We start from the raw sequence: 18,360 nt of genomic DNA, 5'->3' as shown, positions 1-18,360 counted from the left end.
TTGGGAATTATTTGGAATAACAGTCATTGCTACTTGCCGACGGGGTTGAGAGGCACATCTTTCTGTTTATTTCTGTTTCTTGGTTTGCTGATAAACGATGAACCGGAGGCCTGTTCCCGTAAATGCTCAAAAGTAGGAACAGACAGCCAGAACGGTTCTGTCGCCTGGAGATGTGCAAAAGACTGCAGTTCAGGACAAAAACACTAAATGAAATGTTCACCCGGCACCGAGAGTGAAAAATCCCGAGAAAAGGACAGAATGAAATAGATTTCAGTGGATGCCTACCCGCACGTGATGCTGCGGATGCGCGGACATATCTTTGGTGTTCTCCAAAAAAATGCCATTTGCTACGGACAGTTTTACCTGGCGCGAAAGTGGTGAGACTTAGGAAGGAGCAAGCAGGAAAGACTGTGTTGGTCTGCTTGTTGGCAAGCAAATGTGTAGCATCTTGCCTGGTGGTTTAGTGGTTAGGTTTCGGCGCTTTCACCGCTGCGGCCCGGTTTCGATTTACGGTCAGGGAACATTGTATTTTCGGCCGTTTGACCTGCAAGGCTGTTCCTGAACAAATTCACAGCTCACTGCACTCTTGCTGCCCCAACCATCAGCAGCGCATCATTCGTTGTAGCGACACAGAACACACTTCTGTGCCTTCCGTTTCAAAGTCAGCAGTAAATGAGGAGATCTCGCTCAACTAGTGCTGATTGACACCGTAAATGTTGCCAATCATGGCTAACTTTAGCCTTCCGTGTACATTTTTGCGGCACATCACTCTAGCTTACCATCTGTCAATGCATTGCCAGTGTGGAAATATTCAGCATTTTAAACTTAGCAACGTCTGCAAGACTGGAATCAGTGAATGCCTGGGCCATGGCCACTGATAACTTCTCCCGAGCATTCATTTGGCCTGGGCCCCTCCTATATTGCACATTGGCTCACTGTGTGTCTATGTTTAGCGTTCACAGGCAATTTTCAAGCTCTGAATTTCCCAGCAGTGAATTCATGGAGTGATTGATCTAACCGATATTCAACATCAGTATTGTTAAGTCTCTCCTTTATTCGCGACACTTATCTCTCTTCAGCATAGCACTGCTATGGACTGAACCTGTTAGAATTTCACCTTGCCTCGGGGTCAGTGCGGCTATGTGGGACTTCGACCGGTCTCCCATTCAGAGCCCATCAGTGTCGAGAAAAGAACGGGATATTTTACTGACATTTTATGTTCTCAAACAGTTATAAACTCTCCAGTATATTTCCCTGTGTCTTCAAGACGGTGAGATCGAGCCTGTTGTGCAAGCTTTGTTTCTTTATGAACACTTCAGCAGAACATTAAATCAACATGTGGAATTGAATTGCTGATTGACACTGTAAATTTGCCAACATTTAACTGCAGTGTGAGAACAATCACCGTTATAATTAGGCTTCCATTACGTTCTTGCACGACATCACCCTAAGTAACCTAGTTGATCACAGCACAGATATCAGTTAATTCATTGCCAGTGCGAAAAAATACACATTTTGAACTTAGCAACGTGTACAAGACCATTGCCTGGATCGTGGGCACTGATAACGGAACATGAGCATTAAGATTTTCGTTATCATTATACTTTACATTGACACAACCTGAGCTCTGAGATGTGTTTGGGACCCATTGCCCCGAAACGAGGACAGAGTGGGTGGGGCAATTCCTTCCGGGGTCAGGTTTTCTTTCAAAAAGGTGTGAGAAAACTTTGCTTCGTTCACTGTCAGACCGAAATAGTTCAGTTGGGAAAAGTTTGACTGAAGATCCAGATTGTTCATGGCTCAATCCCGTGTTTCAGCAATTTTTGGTTATTTCGCGTTCCCTTCATTCTAAGGGTAGTGGCTGATTTTATATCGGGACAGTGGGCTGTTCAGCGGTTGCGTGATAATAATTTTCAACATGAATTTTTTTTAGATTAAGCTGTTACGTTCTGTTACGTTCTATTTACACTCTGCGCACTGTTGTAGATGAACAGTGAACAATGTTTAAGCGATGTGATGCGTTCAATGTTTATGCAGTAAATCTGTCATCCAGTGTGAGTTGGAAACACAATCCCCGCAGAGTGAGCTTTCACGCAATGTTAACACAACTTGTGGCCGGTTATCTCAGTTGGTTAGAGCGTGGTGCTAATAATGCCAAGGTCGCGGGTTCGATCCCCGTACGGGCCATTCCAGTGTTTTTCATAATTTTTATTCGGTTTTTAGTCACGTTGAAAATCAAATCTTTATAATGAAACAAATCCACACAGAATCCCAAGGGTTGGGAATTATTTGGAATAACAGTCATTGCTACTTGCCGACGGGGTTGAGAGGCACATCTTTCTGTTTATTTCTGTTTCTTGGTTTGCTGATAAACGATGAACCGGAGGCCTGTTCCCGTAAATGCTCAAAAGTAGGAACAGACAGCCAGAACGGTTCTGTCGCCTGGAGATGTGCAAAAGACTGCAGTTCAGGACAAAAACACTAAATGAAATGTTCACCTGGCACCGAGAGTAAAAAATCCCGAGAAAAGGACAGAATGAAATAGATTTCAGTGGATGCCTACCCGCACGTGATGCTGCGGATGCGCGGACATATCTTTGGTGTTCTCAAAAAAAATGCCATTTGCTACGAACAGTTTTACCTGGCGCGAAAGTGGTGAGACTTTGGAAGGAGCAAAGAGGAAAGACTGTGTTGGTCTGCTTGTTGGCAAGCAAATGTGTAGCAGCTTCCCTGGTGGTTTAGTTGTTAGGTTTCGGCGCTTTCACCGCTGCGGCCCGGGTTCGATTTCCGGTCAGGAAACATTGTATATTCGGCCGTTTGACCGGCAAGGCTGTTCCTGAACAAATTCACAGCTCACTGCACTCTTGCTGCCCCTACCATCAGCAGCGCATCATTCGTTGCAACGATACAGCACACACTTCTGTGCCTTCCTTTTCAAAGTCAGCAGTAAATGAGGAGATCTCGCTCAACTGGTGCTGATTGACACCGTAAATGTTGCCAATCATGGCTAACTTTAGCCTTCCGTGTACATTTTTGCGGCACATCACTCTAGCTTACCATCTGTCAATGCATTGCCAGTGTGGAAATATTCAGCATTTTAAATTTAGCAACGTCTGCAAGACTGGAATCAGTGAATGCCTGGGCCATGGCCACTGATAACTTATCCCGAGCATTCATTTGGCCTGGGCCCCTCCTATATTGCACATTGGCTCACTGTGTGTCTATGTTTAGCGTTCACAGGCAATTTACAAGCTCTGAATTTCCCAGCAGTGAATTCATGGAGTGATTGATCTAACCGATACTCAACATCAGTATTGTTAAGTCTCTCCTTTATTCGCGACACTTATCTCTCTTCAGCATAGCACTGCTATGGACTGAACCTGTTAGAATTTCACCTTGCCTCGGGGTCAGTGCGGCTATGTGGGACTTCGACCGGTCTCCCTTTCAGAGCCCATCAGTGTCGAGAAAAGAACGGGATATTTTACTGACATTTTATGTTCTCAAACAGTTATAAACTCTCCAGTATATTTCCCTGTGTCTTCAAGACGGTGAGATCGAGCCTGTTGTGCAAGGTTTGTTTCTTTATGAACACGTCAGCAGAACATTAAATCAACATGTGGAATTGAATTGCTGATTGACACTGTAAATTTGCCAACATTTAACTGCAGTGTGAGAACAATCACCATTATAATTAGGCTTCCATTACGTTCTTGCACGACATCACCCTAAGTAACCTAGTTGATCACAGCACAGATATCAGTTAATTCATTGCCAGTGCGAAAAAATACACATTTTGAACTTAGCAACGTGTACAAGACCATTGCCTGGATCGTGGGCACTGATAACGGAATATGAGCATTAAGATTTTCGGTATCATTATACTTTACATTGACACAACCTGAGCTCTGAGATGTGTTTTGGACCCATTGCCCCGAAACGAGGACAGAGTGGGTGGGGCAATTCCTTCCGGGGTCAGGTTTTCTTTCAAAAAGGTGTGAGAAAACTTTGCTTCGTTCACTGTCAGATCGAAATAGTTCAGTTGGGAAGGCGTTTGACTGAAGATCCAGATCGTTCATGGCTCAATCCCGTGTTTCAGCAATTTTTGGTTATTTCGCGTTCCCTTCATTCTAAGGGTAGTGGCTGATTTTATATCGGGACAGTGGGCTGTTCAGCGGTTGCGTGATAATAATTTTCAACATGAATTGTTTTTAGATTAAGCTGTTACGTTCTGTTACGTTCTATTTACACTCTGCGCAGTGTTGTAGATGAACAGTGAACAATGTTTAAGCGATGTGATGCGTTCAATGTTTATGCAGTAAATCTGTCATCCAGTGTGAGTTGGAAACACAATCCCCGCAGAGTGAGCTTTCACGCAACGTTAACGCAACTTGTGGCCGGTTAGCTCAGTTGGTTAGAGCGTGGTGCTAATAACGCCAAGGTCGCGGGTTCGATCCCCGTACGGGCTATTCCAGTGTTTTTCATAATTTTTATTCGGTTTTTAGTTACGTTGAAAATCAAATCTTTATAATGAAACAAATCCACACAGAATCCCAAGGGTTGGGAATTATTTGGAATAACAGTCATTGCTACTTGCCGATTGGGTTGAGAGGCACATCTTTCTGTTTATTTCTGTTTCCTAGTTTGCTGATAAACGATCAACCGGAGGCCTGTTCCCGTAAATGCTCAAAAGTAGGAACAGACAGCCAGAACGGTTCTGTCGCCTGGAGATGGGCAAAAGACTGCAGTTCAGGACAAAAACACTAAATGAAATGTTCACCCGGCACCGAGTGTGAAAAATCCCGAGAAAAGGGCAGAATGAAATAGATTTCAGTGGATGCCAACCCGCACGTGATGCTGCGGATGCGCGGACATATCTTTGGTGTTCTCCACAAAAAATGCCATTTGCTCCGAACAGTTTTACCTGGCGCGAAAGTGGTGAGACTTTGGAAGGAGCAAGCAGGAAAGACTGTGTTGGTCTGCTTGTTGGCAAGCAAATGTGTAGCAGCTTCCCTGGTGGTTTAGTGGTTAGGTTTCGGCGCTTTCACCGCTGCGGCCTGGGTTCGATTCCCGGTCAGGGAACATTGTATTTTCGGCCGTTTGACATGCAAGGCTGTTCCTGAACAAATTCACAGCTCCCTGCACCCTTGCTGCCCCAACCATCAGCAGCGCATCATTCGTTGTAGTGATGCAGCACACACTTCTGTGCCTTCCGTTTCAAAGTCAGCAGCAAATGAGGAGATCTCGCTCAACTAGTGCTGATTGACACCGTAAATGTTGCCAATCATGGTTAACTTTAGCCTTCCGTGTACATTTTTGCGTCACATCACTCTAGCTTACCATCTGTCAATGCATTGCCAGTGTGGAAATATTCAGCATTTTAAACTTAGCAACGTCTGCAAGACTGGAATCAGTGAATGCCTGGGCCATGGCCACTGATAACTTATCCCGTGCATTCATTTGGCCTGGGCCCCTCCTATATTGCACATTGGCTCACTGTGTGTCTATGTTTAGCGTTCACAGGCAATTTACAAGCTCTGAATTTCCCAGCAGTGAATTCATGGAGTGATTGATCTAACCGATATTCAACATCAGTATTGTTAAGTCTCTCCTTTATTCGCGACACTTATCTCTCTTCAGCATAGCATTGCTATGGACTGAACCTGTTAGAATTTCACCTTGCCTCGGGGTCAGTGCGGCTATGTGGGACTTCGGCCGGTCTCCCTTTCACAGCCCATCAGTGTCGAGAAAAGAACGGGATATTTTACTGACATTTTATGTTCTCAAACAGTTATAAACTATCCAGTATATTTCACTGTGTCTTCAAGACGGTGAGATCGAGCCTGTTGTGCAAGCTTTGTTTCTTTATGAACACTTCAGCAGAACATTAAATCAACATGTGGAATTGAATTGCTGATTGACACTGTAAATTTGCCAACATTTAACTGCAGTGTGAGAACAATCACCGTTATAATTAGGCTTCCATTACGTTCTTGCACGACATCACCCGAAGTAACCTAGTTGATCACAGCACAGATATCAGTTAATTCATTGCCAGTGCGAAAAAATACACATTTTGAACTTAGCAACGTGTACAAGACCATTGCCTGGATCGTGGGCACTGATAACGGAACATGAGCATTAAGAATTTCGGTATCATTATACTTTACATTGACACAACCTGAGCTCTGAGATGTGTTTGGGACCCATTGCCCCGAAACGAGGACAGAGTGGGTGGGGCAATTCCTTCCGGGGTCAGGTTTTCTTTCAAAAAGGTGTGAGAAAACTTTGCTTCGTTCACTGTCAGACCGAAATAGTTCAGTTGGGAAAAGTTTGACTGAAGATCCAGATTGTTCATGGCTCAATCCCGTGTTTCAGCAATTTTTGGTTATTTCGCGTTCCCTTCATTCTAAGGGTAGTGGCTGATTTTATATCGGGACAGTGGGCTATTCAGCGGTTGCGTGATAATAATTTTCAACATGAATTGTTTTTAGATTAAGCTGTTACGTTCTGTTACGTTCTATTTACACTCTGCGCAGTGTTGTAGATGAACAGTGAACAATGTTTAAGCGATGTGATGCGTTCAATGTTTATGCAGTAAATCTGTCATCCAGTGTGAGTTGGAAACACAATCCCCGCAGAGTGAGCTTTCACGCAACGTTAACGCAACTTGTGGCCGGTTAGCTCAGTTGGTTAGAGCGTGGTGCTAATAACGCCAAGGTCGCGGGTTCGATCCCCGTACGGGCCATTCCAGTGTTTTTCATAATTTTTATTCGGTTTTTAGTCACGTTGAAAATCAAATCTTTATTATGAAACAAATCCACACAGAATCCCAAGGGTTGGGAATTATTTGGAATAACAGTCATTGCTACTTGCCGACGGGGTTGAGAGGCACATCTTTCTGTTTATTTCTGTTTCTTGGTTTGCTGATAAACGATGAACCGGAGGCCTGTTCCCGTAAATGCTCAAAAGTAGGAACAGACAGCCAGAACGGTTCTGTCGCCTGGAGATGGGCAAAAGACTGCAGTTCAGGACAAAAACACTAAATGAAATGTTCACCCGGCACCGAGAGTGAAAAATCCCGAGAAAAGGGCAGAATGAAATAGATTTCAGTGGATGCCTACCCGCACGTGATGCTGCGGATGCGCGGACATATCTTTGGTGTTCTCCACAAAAAATGCCATTTTCTCCGAACAGTTTTACCTGGCGCGAAAGTGGTGAGACTTTGGAAGGAGCAAGCAGGAAAGACTGTGTTGGTCTGCTTGTTGGCAAGCAAATGTGTAGCAGCTTCCCTGGTGGTTTAGTGGTTAGGTTTCGGCGCTTTCACCGCTGCGGCCTGGGTTCGATTCCCGGTCAGGGAACATTGTATTTTCGGCCGTTTGACCTGCAAGGCTGTTCCTGAACAAATTCACAGCTCCCTGCACCCTTGCTGCCCCAACCATCAGCAGCGCATCATTCGTTGTAGTGATGCAGCACACACTTCTGTGCCTTCCGTTTCAAAGTCAGCAGCAAATGAGGAGATCTCGCTCAACTAGTGCTGATTGACACCGTAAATGTTGCCAATCATGGCTAACTTTAGCCTTCCGTGTACATTTTTGCGGCACATCACTCCAGCTTACCATTTGTCAATGCATTGCCAGTGTGGAAATATTCAGCATTTTAAACTTAGCAACGTCTGCAAGACTGGAATCAGTGAATGCCTGGGCCATGGCCACTGATAACTTATCCCGAGCATTCATTTGGCCTGGGCCCCTCCTATATTGCACATTGGCTCACTGTGTGTCTATGTTTAGCGTTCACAGGCAATTTACAAGCTCTGAATTTCCCAGCAGTGAATTCATGGAGTGATTGATCTAACCGATATTCAACATCAGTATTGTTAAGTCTCTCCTTTATTCGCGACACTTATCTCTCTTCAGCATAGCACTGCTATGGACTGAACCTGTTAGAATTTCACCTTGCCTCGGGGTCAGTGCGGCTATGTGGGACTTCGACCGGTCTCCCTTTCAGAGCCCATCAGTGTCGAGAAAAGAACGGGATATTTTACTGACATTTTATGTTCTCAAACAGTTATAAACTCTCCAGTATATTTCCCTGTGTCTTCAAGACGGTGAGATCGAGCCTGTTGTGCAAGCTTTGTTTCTTTATGAACACTTCAGCAGAACATTAAATCAACATGTGGAATTGAATTGCTGATTGACACTGTAAATTTGCCAACATTTAACTGCAGTGTGAGAACAATCACCATTATAATTAGGCTTCCATTACGTTCTTGCACGACATCACCCTAAGTAAACTAGTTGATCACAGCACAGATATCAGTTAATTCATTGTCAGTGCGAAAAAATACACATTTTGAACTTAGCAACGTGTACAAGACCATTGCCTGGATCGTGGGCACTGATAACGGAACATGAGCATTAAGATTTTCGGTATCATTATACTTTACATTGACACAACCTGAGCTCTGAGATGTGTTTGGGACCCATTGCCCCGAAACGAGGACAGAGTGGGTGGGGCAATTCCTTCCGGGGTCAGGTTTTCTTTCAAAAAGGTGTGAGAAAACTTTGCTTCGTTCACTGTCAGACCGAAATAGTTCAGTTGGGAAAAGTTTGACTGAAGATCCAGATTGTTCATGGCTCAATCCCGTGTTTCAGCAATTTTTGGTTATTTCGCGTTCCCTTCATTCTAAGGGTAGTGGCTGATTTTATATCGGGGCAGTGGGCTGTTCAGCGGTTGCGTGATAATAATTTTCAACATGAATTTTTTTTAGATTAAGCTGTTACGTTCTGTTACGTTCTATTTACACTCTGCGCAGTGTTGTAGATGAACAGTGAACAATGTTTAAGCGATGTGATGCGTTCAATGTTTATGCAGTAAATCTGTCATCCAGTGTGAGTTGGAAACACAATCCCCGCAGAGTGAGCTTTCACGCAACGTTAACACAACTTGTGGCCGGTTAGCTCAGTTGGTTAGAGCGTGGTGCTAATAACGCCAAGGTCGCGGGTTCGATCCCCGTACGGGCCATTCCAGTGTTTTTCATAATTTTTATTCGGTTTTTAGTCACGTTGAAAATCAAATCTTTATAATGAAACAAATCCACACAGAATCCCAAGGGTTGGGAATTATTTGGAATAAAAGTCATTGCTACTTGCCGACGGGGTTGAGAGGCACATCTTTCTGTTTATTTCTGTTTCTTGGTTTGCTGATAAACGATGAACCGGAGGCCTGTTCCCGTAAATGCTCAAAAGTAGGAACAGACAGCCAGAACGGTTCTGTCGCCTGGAGATGGGCAAAAGACTGCAGTTCAGGACAAAAACACTAAATGAAATGTTCACCCGGCACCGAGAGTGAAAAATCCCGAGAAAAGGGCAGAATGAAATAGATTTCAGTGGATGCCTACCCGCACGTGATGCTGCGGATGCGCGGACATATCTTTGGTGTTCTCCACAAAAAATGCCATTTGCTCCGAACAGTTTTACCTGGCGCGAAAGTGGTGAGACTTTGGAAGGAGCAAGCAGGAAAGACTGTGTTGGTCTGCTTGTTGGCAAGCAAATGTGTAGCAGCTTCCCTGGTGGTTCAGTTTTTAGGTTTCGGCGCTTTCACCGCTGCGGCCCGGGTTCGATTCCCGGTCAGGGAACATTGTATTTTCGGCCGTTTGACCTGCAAGGCTGTTCCTGAACAAATTCACAGCTCCCTGCACTCTTGCTGCCCCAACCATCAGCAGCGCATCATTCGTTGTAGTGATACAGCACACACTTCTGTGCCTTCCGTTTCAAAGTCAGCAGCAAATGAGGAGATCTCGCTCAACTAGTGCTGATTGACACCGTAAATATTGCCAATCATGGCTAACTTTAGCCTTCCGTGTACATTTTTGCGGCACATCGCTCTAGCTTACCATCTGTCAATGCATTGGCAGTGTGGAAATATTCAGCATTTTAAACTTAGCAACGTCTGCAAGACTGGAATCAGTGAATGCCTGGGCCATGGCCACTGATAACTTATCCCGAGCATTCATTTGGCCTGGGCCCCTCCTATATTGCACATTGGCTCACTGTGTGTTTATGTATAGCGTTCACAGGCAATTTACAAGCTCTGAATTTCCCAGCAGTGAATTCATGGAGTGATTGATCTAACCGATATTCAACATCAGTATTGTTAAGTCTCTCCTTTATTCGCGACACTTATCTCTCTTCAGCATAGCACTGCTATGGACTGAACCTGTTAGAATTTCACCTTGCCTCGGAGTCAGTGCGGCTATGTGGGACTTCGGCCGGTCTCCCTTTCACAGCCCATCAGTGTCGAGAAAAGAACGGGATATTTTACTGAAATTTTATGTTCTCAAACAGTTATAAACTCTCCAGTATATTTCACTGTGTCTTCAAGACGGTGAGATCGAGCCTGTTGTGCAAGCTTTCTTTTTTTATGAACACTTCAGCAGAACATTAAATCAACATGTGGAATTGAATTGCTGATTGACACTGTAAATTTGCCAACATTTAACTGCAGTGTGACAACAATCACCGTTATAATTAGGCTTCCATTACGTTCTTGCACGACATCACCCTAAGTAACCTAGTTGATCACAGCACAGATATCAGTTAATTCATTGCCAGTGCGAAAAAATACACATTTTGAACTTAGCAACGTGTACAAGACCATTGCCTGGATAGTGGGCACTGATAACGGAACATGAGCATTAAGATTTTCGGTATCATTATACTTTACATTGACACAACCTGAGCTCTGAGATGTGTTTGGGACCCATTGCCCCGAAACGAGGACAGAGTGGGTGGGGCAATTCCTTCCGGGGTCAAATTTTCTTTCAAAAAGGTGTGAGAAAACTTTGCTTCGTTCACTGTCAGACCGAAATAGTTCAGTTGGGAAGGTGTTTGACTGAAGATCCAGATGGTTCATGGCTCAATCCCGTGTTTCAGCAATTTTTGGTTATTTCGCGTTCCCTTCATTCTAAGGGTAGTGGCTGATTTTATATCGGGACAGTGGGCTGTTCAGCGGTTGCGTGATAATAATTTTCAACATGAATTTTTTTTAGATTAAGCTGTTACGTTCTGTTACGTTCTATTTACACTCTGCGCAGTTTTGTAGATGAACAGTGAACAATGTTTAAGCGATGTGATGCGTTCAATGTTTATGCAGTAAATCTGTCATCCAGTGTGAGTTGGAAACACAATCCCCGCAGAGTGAGCTTTCACGCAACGTTAACACAACTTGTGGCCGGTTAGCTCAGTTGGTTAGAGCGTGGTGCTAATAACGCCAAGGTCGCGGGTTCGATCCCCATACGGGCCATTCCAGTGTTTTTCATAATTTTTATTCGGTTTTTAGTCACGTTGAAAATCAAATCTTTATAATGAAACAAATCCACACAGAATCCCAAGGGTTGGGAATTATTTGGAATAACAGTCATTGATACTTGCCGACGGGGTGGAGAGGCACATCTTTCTGTTTATTTCTGTTTCTTGGTTTGCTGATAAACGATGAACCGGAGGCCTGTTCCCGTAAATGCTCAAAAGTAGGAACAGACAGCCAGAACGGTTCTGTCACCTGGAGATGGGCAAAAGACTGCAGTTCAGGACAAAAACACTAAATGAAATGTTCACCCGGCACCGAGAGTGAAAAATCCCGAGAAAAGGACAGAATGAAATAGATTTCAGTGGATGCCTACCCGCACGTGATGCTGCAGATGCGCGGACATATCTTTGGTGTTCTTCACAAAAAATGCCATTTGCTACGAACAGTTTTACCTGGCGCGAAAGTGGTGAGACTTTGGAAGGAGCAAGCAGGAAAGACTGTGTTGGTCTGCTTGTTGGCAAGCAAATGTGTAGCAGCTTCCCTGGTGGTTCAGTTTTTAGGTTTCGGCGCTTTCACCGCTGCGGCACGGGTTCGATTCCCGGTCAGGGAACATTGTATTTTCCGCCGTTTGACCTGAAAGGCTGTTCCTGAACAAATTCACAGCTCCCTGCACTCTTGCTGCCCCAACCATCAGCAGCTCATCATTCGTCGTAGTGATACAGCACACACTTCTGTGCCTTCCGTTTCAAAGTCAGCAGTAAATGAGGAGATCTCGCTCAACTAGAGCTGATTGACACCGTAAATGTTGCCAATCATGGCTAACTTTAGCCTTCCGTGTACATTTTTGCGGCACATCACTCTAGCTTACCATCTGTCAATGCATTGCCAGTGTGGAAATATTCAGCATTTTAAACTTAGCAACGTCTGTAAGACTGGATTCAGTGAATTCCTGGGCCATGGCCACTGATAACTTATCCCGAGCATTCATTTGGCCTGGGCCCCTCCTATATTGCACATTGGCTCACTGTGTGTCTATGTATAGCGTTCACAGGCAATTTACAAGCTCTGAATTTCCCAGCAGTGAATTCATGGAGTGATTGATCTAACCGATATTCAACATCAGTATTGTTAAGTCTCTCCTTTATTCGCGACACTTATCTCTCTTCAGCATAGCACTGCTATGGACTGAACCTGTTAGAATTTCACCTTGCCTCGGGGTCAGTGCGGCTATGTGGGACTTCGGCCGGTCTCCCTTTCACAGCCCATCAATGTCGAGAAAAGAACGGGATATTTTACTGAAATTTTATGTTCTCAAACAGTTATAAACTCTCCAGTATATTTCACTGTGTCTTCAAGACGGTGAGATCGAGCCTGTTGTGCAAGCTTTCTTTCTTTATGAACACTTCAGCAGAACATTAAATCAACATGTGGAATTGAATTGCTGATTGACACTGTAAATTTGCCAACATTTAACTGCAGTGTGAGAACAATCACCGTTATAATTAGGCTTCCATTACGTTCTTGCACGACATCACCCTAAGTAACCTAGTTGATCACAGCACAGATATCAGTTAATTCATTGCCAGTGCGAAAAAATACACATTTTGAACTTAGCAACGTGTACAAGACCATTGCCTGGATAGTGGGCACTGATAACGGAACATGAGCATTAAGATTTTCGGTATCATTATACTTTACATTGACACAACCTGAGCTCTGAGATGTGTTTAGGACCCATTGCCCCGAAACGAGGACAGAGTGGGTGGGGCAATTCCTTCCGGGGTCAGGTTTTCTTTCAAAAAGGTGTGAGAAAACTTTGCTTCGTTCACTGTCAGACCGAAATAGTTCAGTTGGGAAGGTGTTTGACTGAAGATCCAGATGGTTCATGGCTCAATCCCGTGTCTCAGCAATTTTTGGTTATTTCGCGTTCCCTTCATTCTAAGGGTAGTGGCTGATTTTATATCGGGACAGTGGGCTGTTCAGCGGTTGTGTGATAATAATTTTCAACATGAATTGTTTTTAGATTAAGCTGTTACGTTCTGTTACGTTCTATTTACACTCTGCACAGTGTTGTAGATGAACAGTGAACAATGTTTAAGCGATGTGATGCGTTCAATGTTTATGCAGTAAATCTGTCATCCAGTGTGAGTTGGAAACACAATCCCCGCAGAGTGAGCTTTCACGCAACGTTAACACAACTTGTGGCCGGTTAGCTCAGTTGGTTAGAGCGTGGTGCTAATAACGCCAAGGTCGCGGGTTCGATCCCCATACGGGCCATTCCAGTGTTCTTCATAATTTTTATTCGGTTTTTAGTCACGTTGAAAATCAAATCTTTATAATGAAACAAATCCACACAGAATCCCAAGGGTTGGGAATTATTTGGAATAACAGTCATTGCTACTTGCCGACGGGGTGGAGAGGCACATCTTTCTGTTTATTTCTGTTTCTTGGTTTGGTGATAAACGATGAACCGGAGGCCTGTTCCCGTAAATGCTCAAAAGTAGGAACAGACAGCCAGAACGGTTCTGTCGCCTGGAAATGGGCAAAAGACTGCAGTTCAGGACAAAAACACTAAATGAAATGTTCACCCGGCACCGAGAGTGAAAAATCCCGAGAAAAGGACAGAATGAAATAGATTTCAGTGGATGGCTACCCGCACGTGATGTGCGGATGCGCGGACATATCTTTGGTGTTCTCCACAAAAAATGCCATTTGCTCCGAACAGTTTTACCTGGCGCGAAACTGGTGAGACTTTGGAAGGAGCAAGCAGGAAAGACTGTGTTGGTCTGCTTGTTGGCAAGCAAATGTGTAGCAGCTTCCCTGGTGGTTCAGTTTTTAGGTTTCGGCGCTTTCACCGCTGCGGCACGGGTTCGATTCCCGGTCAGGGAACATTGTATTTTCGGCCGTTTGACCTGAAAGGCTGTTCCTGAACAAATTCACAGCTCCCTGCACTCTTGCTGCCCCAACCATCAGCAGCTCATCATTCGTTGTAGTGATACAGCACACACTTCTGTGCCTTCCGTTTCAAAGTCAGCAGTAAATGAGGAGATCTCGCTCAACTAGTGCTGATTGACACCGTAAATGTTGCCAATCATGGCTAACTTTCGCCTTCCGTGTACATTTTTGCGGCACATCGCTCTAGTTTACCATCTGTCAATGTATTGGCAGTGTGGAAATATTCAGCATTTTAAACTTCGCAACGTCTGCAAGACTGGAATCAGTGAATGCCTGGGCCATGGCCACTGATAACTTATCCCGAGCATTCATTTGGCCTGGCCCCTCCTATATTGCACATTGGCTCACTGTGTGTTTATGTGTAGCGTTCACAGTCAATTTACAAGCTCTGAATTTCCCAGCAGTGAATTCATGGAGTGATTGATCTAACCGATATTCAACATCAGTATTGTTAAGTCTCTCCTTTATTCGCGACACTTATCTCTCTTCAGCATAGCACTGCTATGGACTGAACCTGTTAGAATTTCACCTTGCCTCGGGGTCAGTGCGGCTATGTGGGACTTCGGCCGGTCTCCCTTTCACAGCCCATCAGTGTCGAGAAAAGAACGGGATATTTTACTGAAATTTTATGTTCTCAAACAGTTATAAACTCTCCAGTATATTTCACTGTGTCTTCAAGACGGTGAGATCGAGCCTGCTGTGCAAGCTTTCTTTCTTTATGAACACTTCAGCAGAACATTGAATCAACATGTGGAATTGAATTGCTGATTGACACTGTAAATTTGCCAACATTTAACTGCAGTGTGAGAACAATCACCGTTATAATTAGGCTTCCATTACGTTCTTGCACGACATCACCCTAAGTAACCTAGTTGATCACAGCACAGATATCAGTTAATTCATTGCCAGTGCGAAAAAATACACATTTTGAACTTAGCAACGTGTACAAGACCATTGCCTGGATAGTGGGCACTGATAACGGAACATGAGCATTAAGATTTTCGGTATCATTATACTTTACATTGACACAACCTGAGCTCTGAGATGTGTTTGGGACCCATTGCCCCGAAACGAGGACAGAGTGGGTGGGGCAATTCCTTCCGGGGTCAGATTTCATTCAAAAAGGTGTGAGAAAACTTTGCTTCGTTCACTGTCAGACCGAAATAGTTCAGTTGGGAAGGTGTTTGACTGAAGATCCAGATGGTTCATGGCTCAATCCCGTGTTTCAGCAATTTTTGGTTATTTCGCGTTCCCTTCATTCTAAGGGTAGTGGCTGATTTTATATCGGGACAGTGGGCTGTTCAGCGGTTGCGTGATAATAATTTTCAACATGAATTGTTTTTAGATTAAGCTGTTACGTTCTGTTACGTTCTATTTACACTCTGCGCAGTGTTGTAGATGAACAGTGAACAATGTTTAAGCGATGTGATGCGTTCAATGTTTATGCAGTAAATCTGTCATCCAGTGTGAGTTGGAAAGACAATCCCCGCAGAGTGAGCTTTCACGCAACGTTAACACAACTTGTGGCCGGTTAGCTCATTGGTTAGAGCGTGGTGCTAATAATGCCAAGGTCGCGGGTTCGATCCCCATACGGGCCATTCCAGTGTTTTTCATAATTTTTATTCGGTTTTTAGTCACGTTGAAAATCAAATCTTTATAATGAAACAAATCAACACAGAATCCCAAGGGTTGGGAATTATTTGGAATAACAGTCATTGCTACTTGCCGACGGGGTGGAGAGGCACATCTTTCTGTTTATTTCTGTTTCTTGGTTTGCTGATAAACGATGAACCGGAGGCCTGTTTCCGTAAATGCTCAAAAGTAGGAACAGACAGCCATAACGGTTCTGTCGCCTGGAGATGGGCAAAAGACTGCAGTTCAGGACAAAAGCACTAAATGAAATGTTCACCCGGCACCGAGAGTGAAAAATCCCGAGAAAAGGACAGAATGAAATAGATTTCAGTGAATGCCTACCCGCACGTGATGCTGCGGATGCGCGGACATATCTTTGGTGTTCTCCACAAAAAATGCCATTTGCTACGAACAGTTTTACCTGGCGCGAAAGTGGTGAGACTTTGGAAGGAGCAAGCAGGAAAGACTGTGTTGGTCTGCTTGTTGGCAAGCAAATGTGTAGCAGCTTCCCTGGTGGTTCAGTTTTTAGGTTTCGGCGCTTGAACCGCTGCGGCCCGGGTTCGATTCCCGGTCAGGGAACATTGTATTTTCGGCCGTTTGACCTGCAAGGCTGTTCCTGAACAAATTCACAGCTCCCTGCACTCTTGCTGCCCCAACCATCAGCAGCGCATCATTCGTTGTAGTGATACAGCACACACTTCTGTGCCTTCCGTTTCAAAGTCAGCAGTAAATGAGGAGATCTCGCTCAACTAGTGCTGATTGACACCGTAAATGTTGCCAATCATGGCTAATTTTGGCCTTCCGTGTACATTTTTGCGGCACATCACTCTAGCTTACCATCTGTCAATGCATTGCCAGTGTGGAATTATTCAGCATTTTAAACTTAGCAACGTCTGCAAGACTGGAATCAGTGAATGCCTGGGCCATGGCCACTGATAACTTATCCCGAGCATTCATTTGGCCTGGGCCCCTCCTATATTGCACATTGGCTCACTGTGTGTCTATGTATAGCGTTCACAGGCAATTTACAAGCTCTGAATTTCCCAGCAGTGAATTCATGGAGTGATTGATCTAACCGATATTCAACATCAGTATTGTTAAGTCTCTCCTTTATTCGCGACACTTATCTCTCTTCAGCATAGCACTGCTATGGACTGAACCTGTTAGAATTTCACCTTGCCTCGGGGTCAGTGCGGCTATGTGGGACTTCGGCCGGTCTCCCTTTCACAGCCCATCAATGTCGAGAAAAGAACGGGATATTTTACTGAAATTTTATGTTCTCAAACAGTTATAAACTCTCCAGTATATTTCACTGTGTCTTCAAGACGGTGAGATCGAGCCTGTTGTGCAAGCTTTCTTTCTTTATGAACACTTCAGCAGAACATTAAATCAACATGTGGAATTGAATTGCTGATTGACACTGTAAATTTGCCAACATTTAACTGCAGTGTGAGAACAATCACCGTTATAATTAGGCTTCCATTACGTTCTTGCACGACATCACCCTAAGTAACCTAGTTGATCACAGCACAGATATCAGTTAATTCATTGCCAGTGCGAAAAAATACACATTTTGAACTTAGCAACGTGTACAAGACCATTGCCTGGATAGTGGGCACTGATAACGGAACATGAGCATTAAGATTTTCGGTATCATTATACTTTACATTGACACAACCTGAGCTCTGAGATGTGTTTAGGACCCATTGCCCCGAAACGAGGACAGAGTGGGTGGGGCAATTCCTTCCGGGGTCAGGTTTTCTTTCAAAAAGGTGTGAGAAAACTTTGCTTCGTTCACTGTCAGACCGAAATAGTTCAGTTGGGAAGGTGTTTGACTGAAGATCCAGATGGTTCATGGCTCAATCCCGTGTCTCAGCAATTTTTGGTTATTTCGCGTTCCCTTCATTCTAAGGGTAGTGGCTGATTTTATATCGGGACAGTGGGCTGTTCAGCGGTTGTGTGATAATAATTTTCAACATGATTTGTTTTTAGATTAAGCTGTTACGTTCTGTTACGTTCTATTTACACTCTGCGCAGTGTTGTAGATGAACAGTGAACAATGTTTAAGCGATGTGATGCGTTCAATGTTTATGCAGTAAATCTGTCATCCAGTGTGAGTTGAAAACACAATCCCCGCAGAGTGAGCTTTCACGCAACGTTAACACAACTTGTGGCCGGTTAGCTCAGTTGGTTAGAGCGTGGTGCTAATAACGCCAAGGTCGCGGGTTCTATCCCCATACGGGCCATTCCAGTGTTTTTCATAATTTTTATTCGGTTTTTAGTCACGTTGAAAATCAAATCTTTATAATGAAACAAATCCACACAGAATCCCAAGGGTTGGGAATTATTTGGAATAACAGTCATTGCTACTTGCCGACGGGGTGGAGAGGCACATCTTTCTGTTTATTTCTGTTTCTTGGTTTGCTGATAAACGATGAACCGGAGGCCTGTTCCCGTAAATGCTCA

General features: G+C 44.2%; 8 non-coding genes across 8 annotated transcripts; all 8 read left to right on the top strand.

Moving 5' to 3' along the window:
- The first annotated feature begins 2,113 nt into the window (after positions 1-2,113).
- Positions 2,114-2,187, top strand: trnai-aau (transfer RNA isoleucine (anticodon AAU)). The gene has a single exon. It is a non-coding gene; the product is annotated as a tRNA-Ile (tRNA).
- Positions 2,188-4,392: 2,205 nt separating this feature from the next.
- Positions 4,393-4,466, top strand: trnai-aau (transfer RNA isoleucine (anticodon AAU)). The gene has a single exon. It is a non-coding gene; the product is annotated as a tRNA-Ile (tRNA).
- Positions 4,467-6,671: 2,205 nt separating this feature from the next.
- On the top strand, positions 6,672-6,745 carry trnai-aau (transfer RNA isoleucine (anticodon AAU)). Its single transcript has one exon. It is a non-coding gene; the product is annotated as a tRNA-Ile (tRNA).
- A 2,205-nt stretch (positions 6,746-8,950) lies between these two features.
- trnai-aau (transfer RNA isoleucine (anticodon AAU)) lies at positions 8,951-9,024 on the top strand. Its single transcript has one exon. It is a non-coding gene; the product is annotated as a tRNA-Ile (tRNA).
- Positions 9,025-11,230: 2,206 nt separating this feature from the next.
- Positions 11,231-11,304, top strand: trnai-aau (transfer RNA isoleucine (anticodon AAU)). The gene has a single exon. It is a non-coding gene; the product is annotated as a tRNA-Ile (tRNA).
- A 2,206-nt stretch (positions 11,305-13,510) lies between these two features.
- trnai-aau (transfer RNA isoleucine (anticodon AAU)) lies at positions 13,511-13,584 on the top strand. Its single transcript has one exon. It is a non-coding gene; the product is annotated as a tRNA-Ile (tRNA).
- Positions 13,585-15,787: 2,203 nt separating this feature from the next.
- trnai-aau (transfer RNA isoleucine (anticodon AAU)) lies at positions 15,788-15,860 on the top strand. Its single transcript has one exon. It is a non-coding gene; the product is annotated as a tRNA-Ile (tRNA).
- A 2,206-nt stretch (positions 15,861-18,066) lies between these two features.
- Positions 18,067-18,140, top strand: trnai-aau (transfer RNA isoleucine (anticodon AAU)). The gene has a single exon. It is a non-coding gene; the product is annotated as a tRNA-Ile (tRNA).
- The last annotated feature ends 220 nt before the right edge of the window (positions 18,141-18,360 follow it).

The sequence above is a fragment of the Pristiophorus japonicus genome, unplaced genomic scaffold (genome assembly GCF_044704955.1).
Source record: "Pristiophorus japonicus isolate sPriJap1 unplaced genomic scaffold, sPriJap1.hap1 HAP1_SCAFFOLD_30, whole genome shotgun sequence".
Lineage (NCBI taxonomy): Eukaryota > Metazoa > Chordata > Chondrichthyes > Pristiophoridae > Pristiophorus > Pristiophorus japonicus.
Note: the sequence above shows the minus strand (reverse complement) of the source record. Positions and strands in the feature narration are given on the sequence as shown.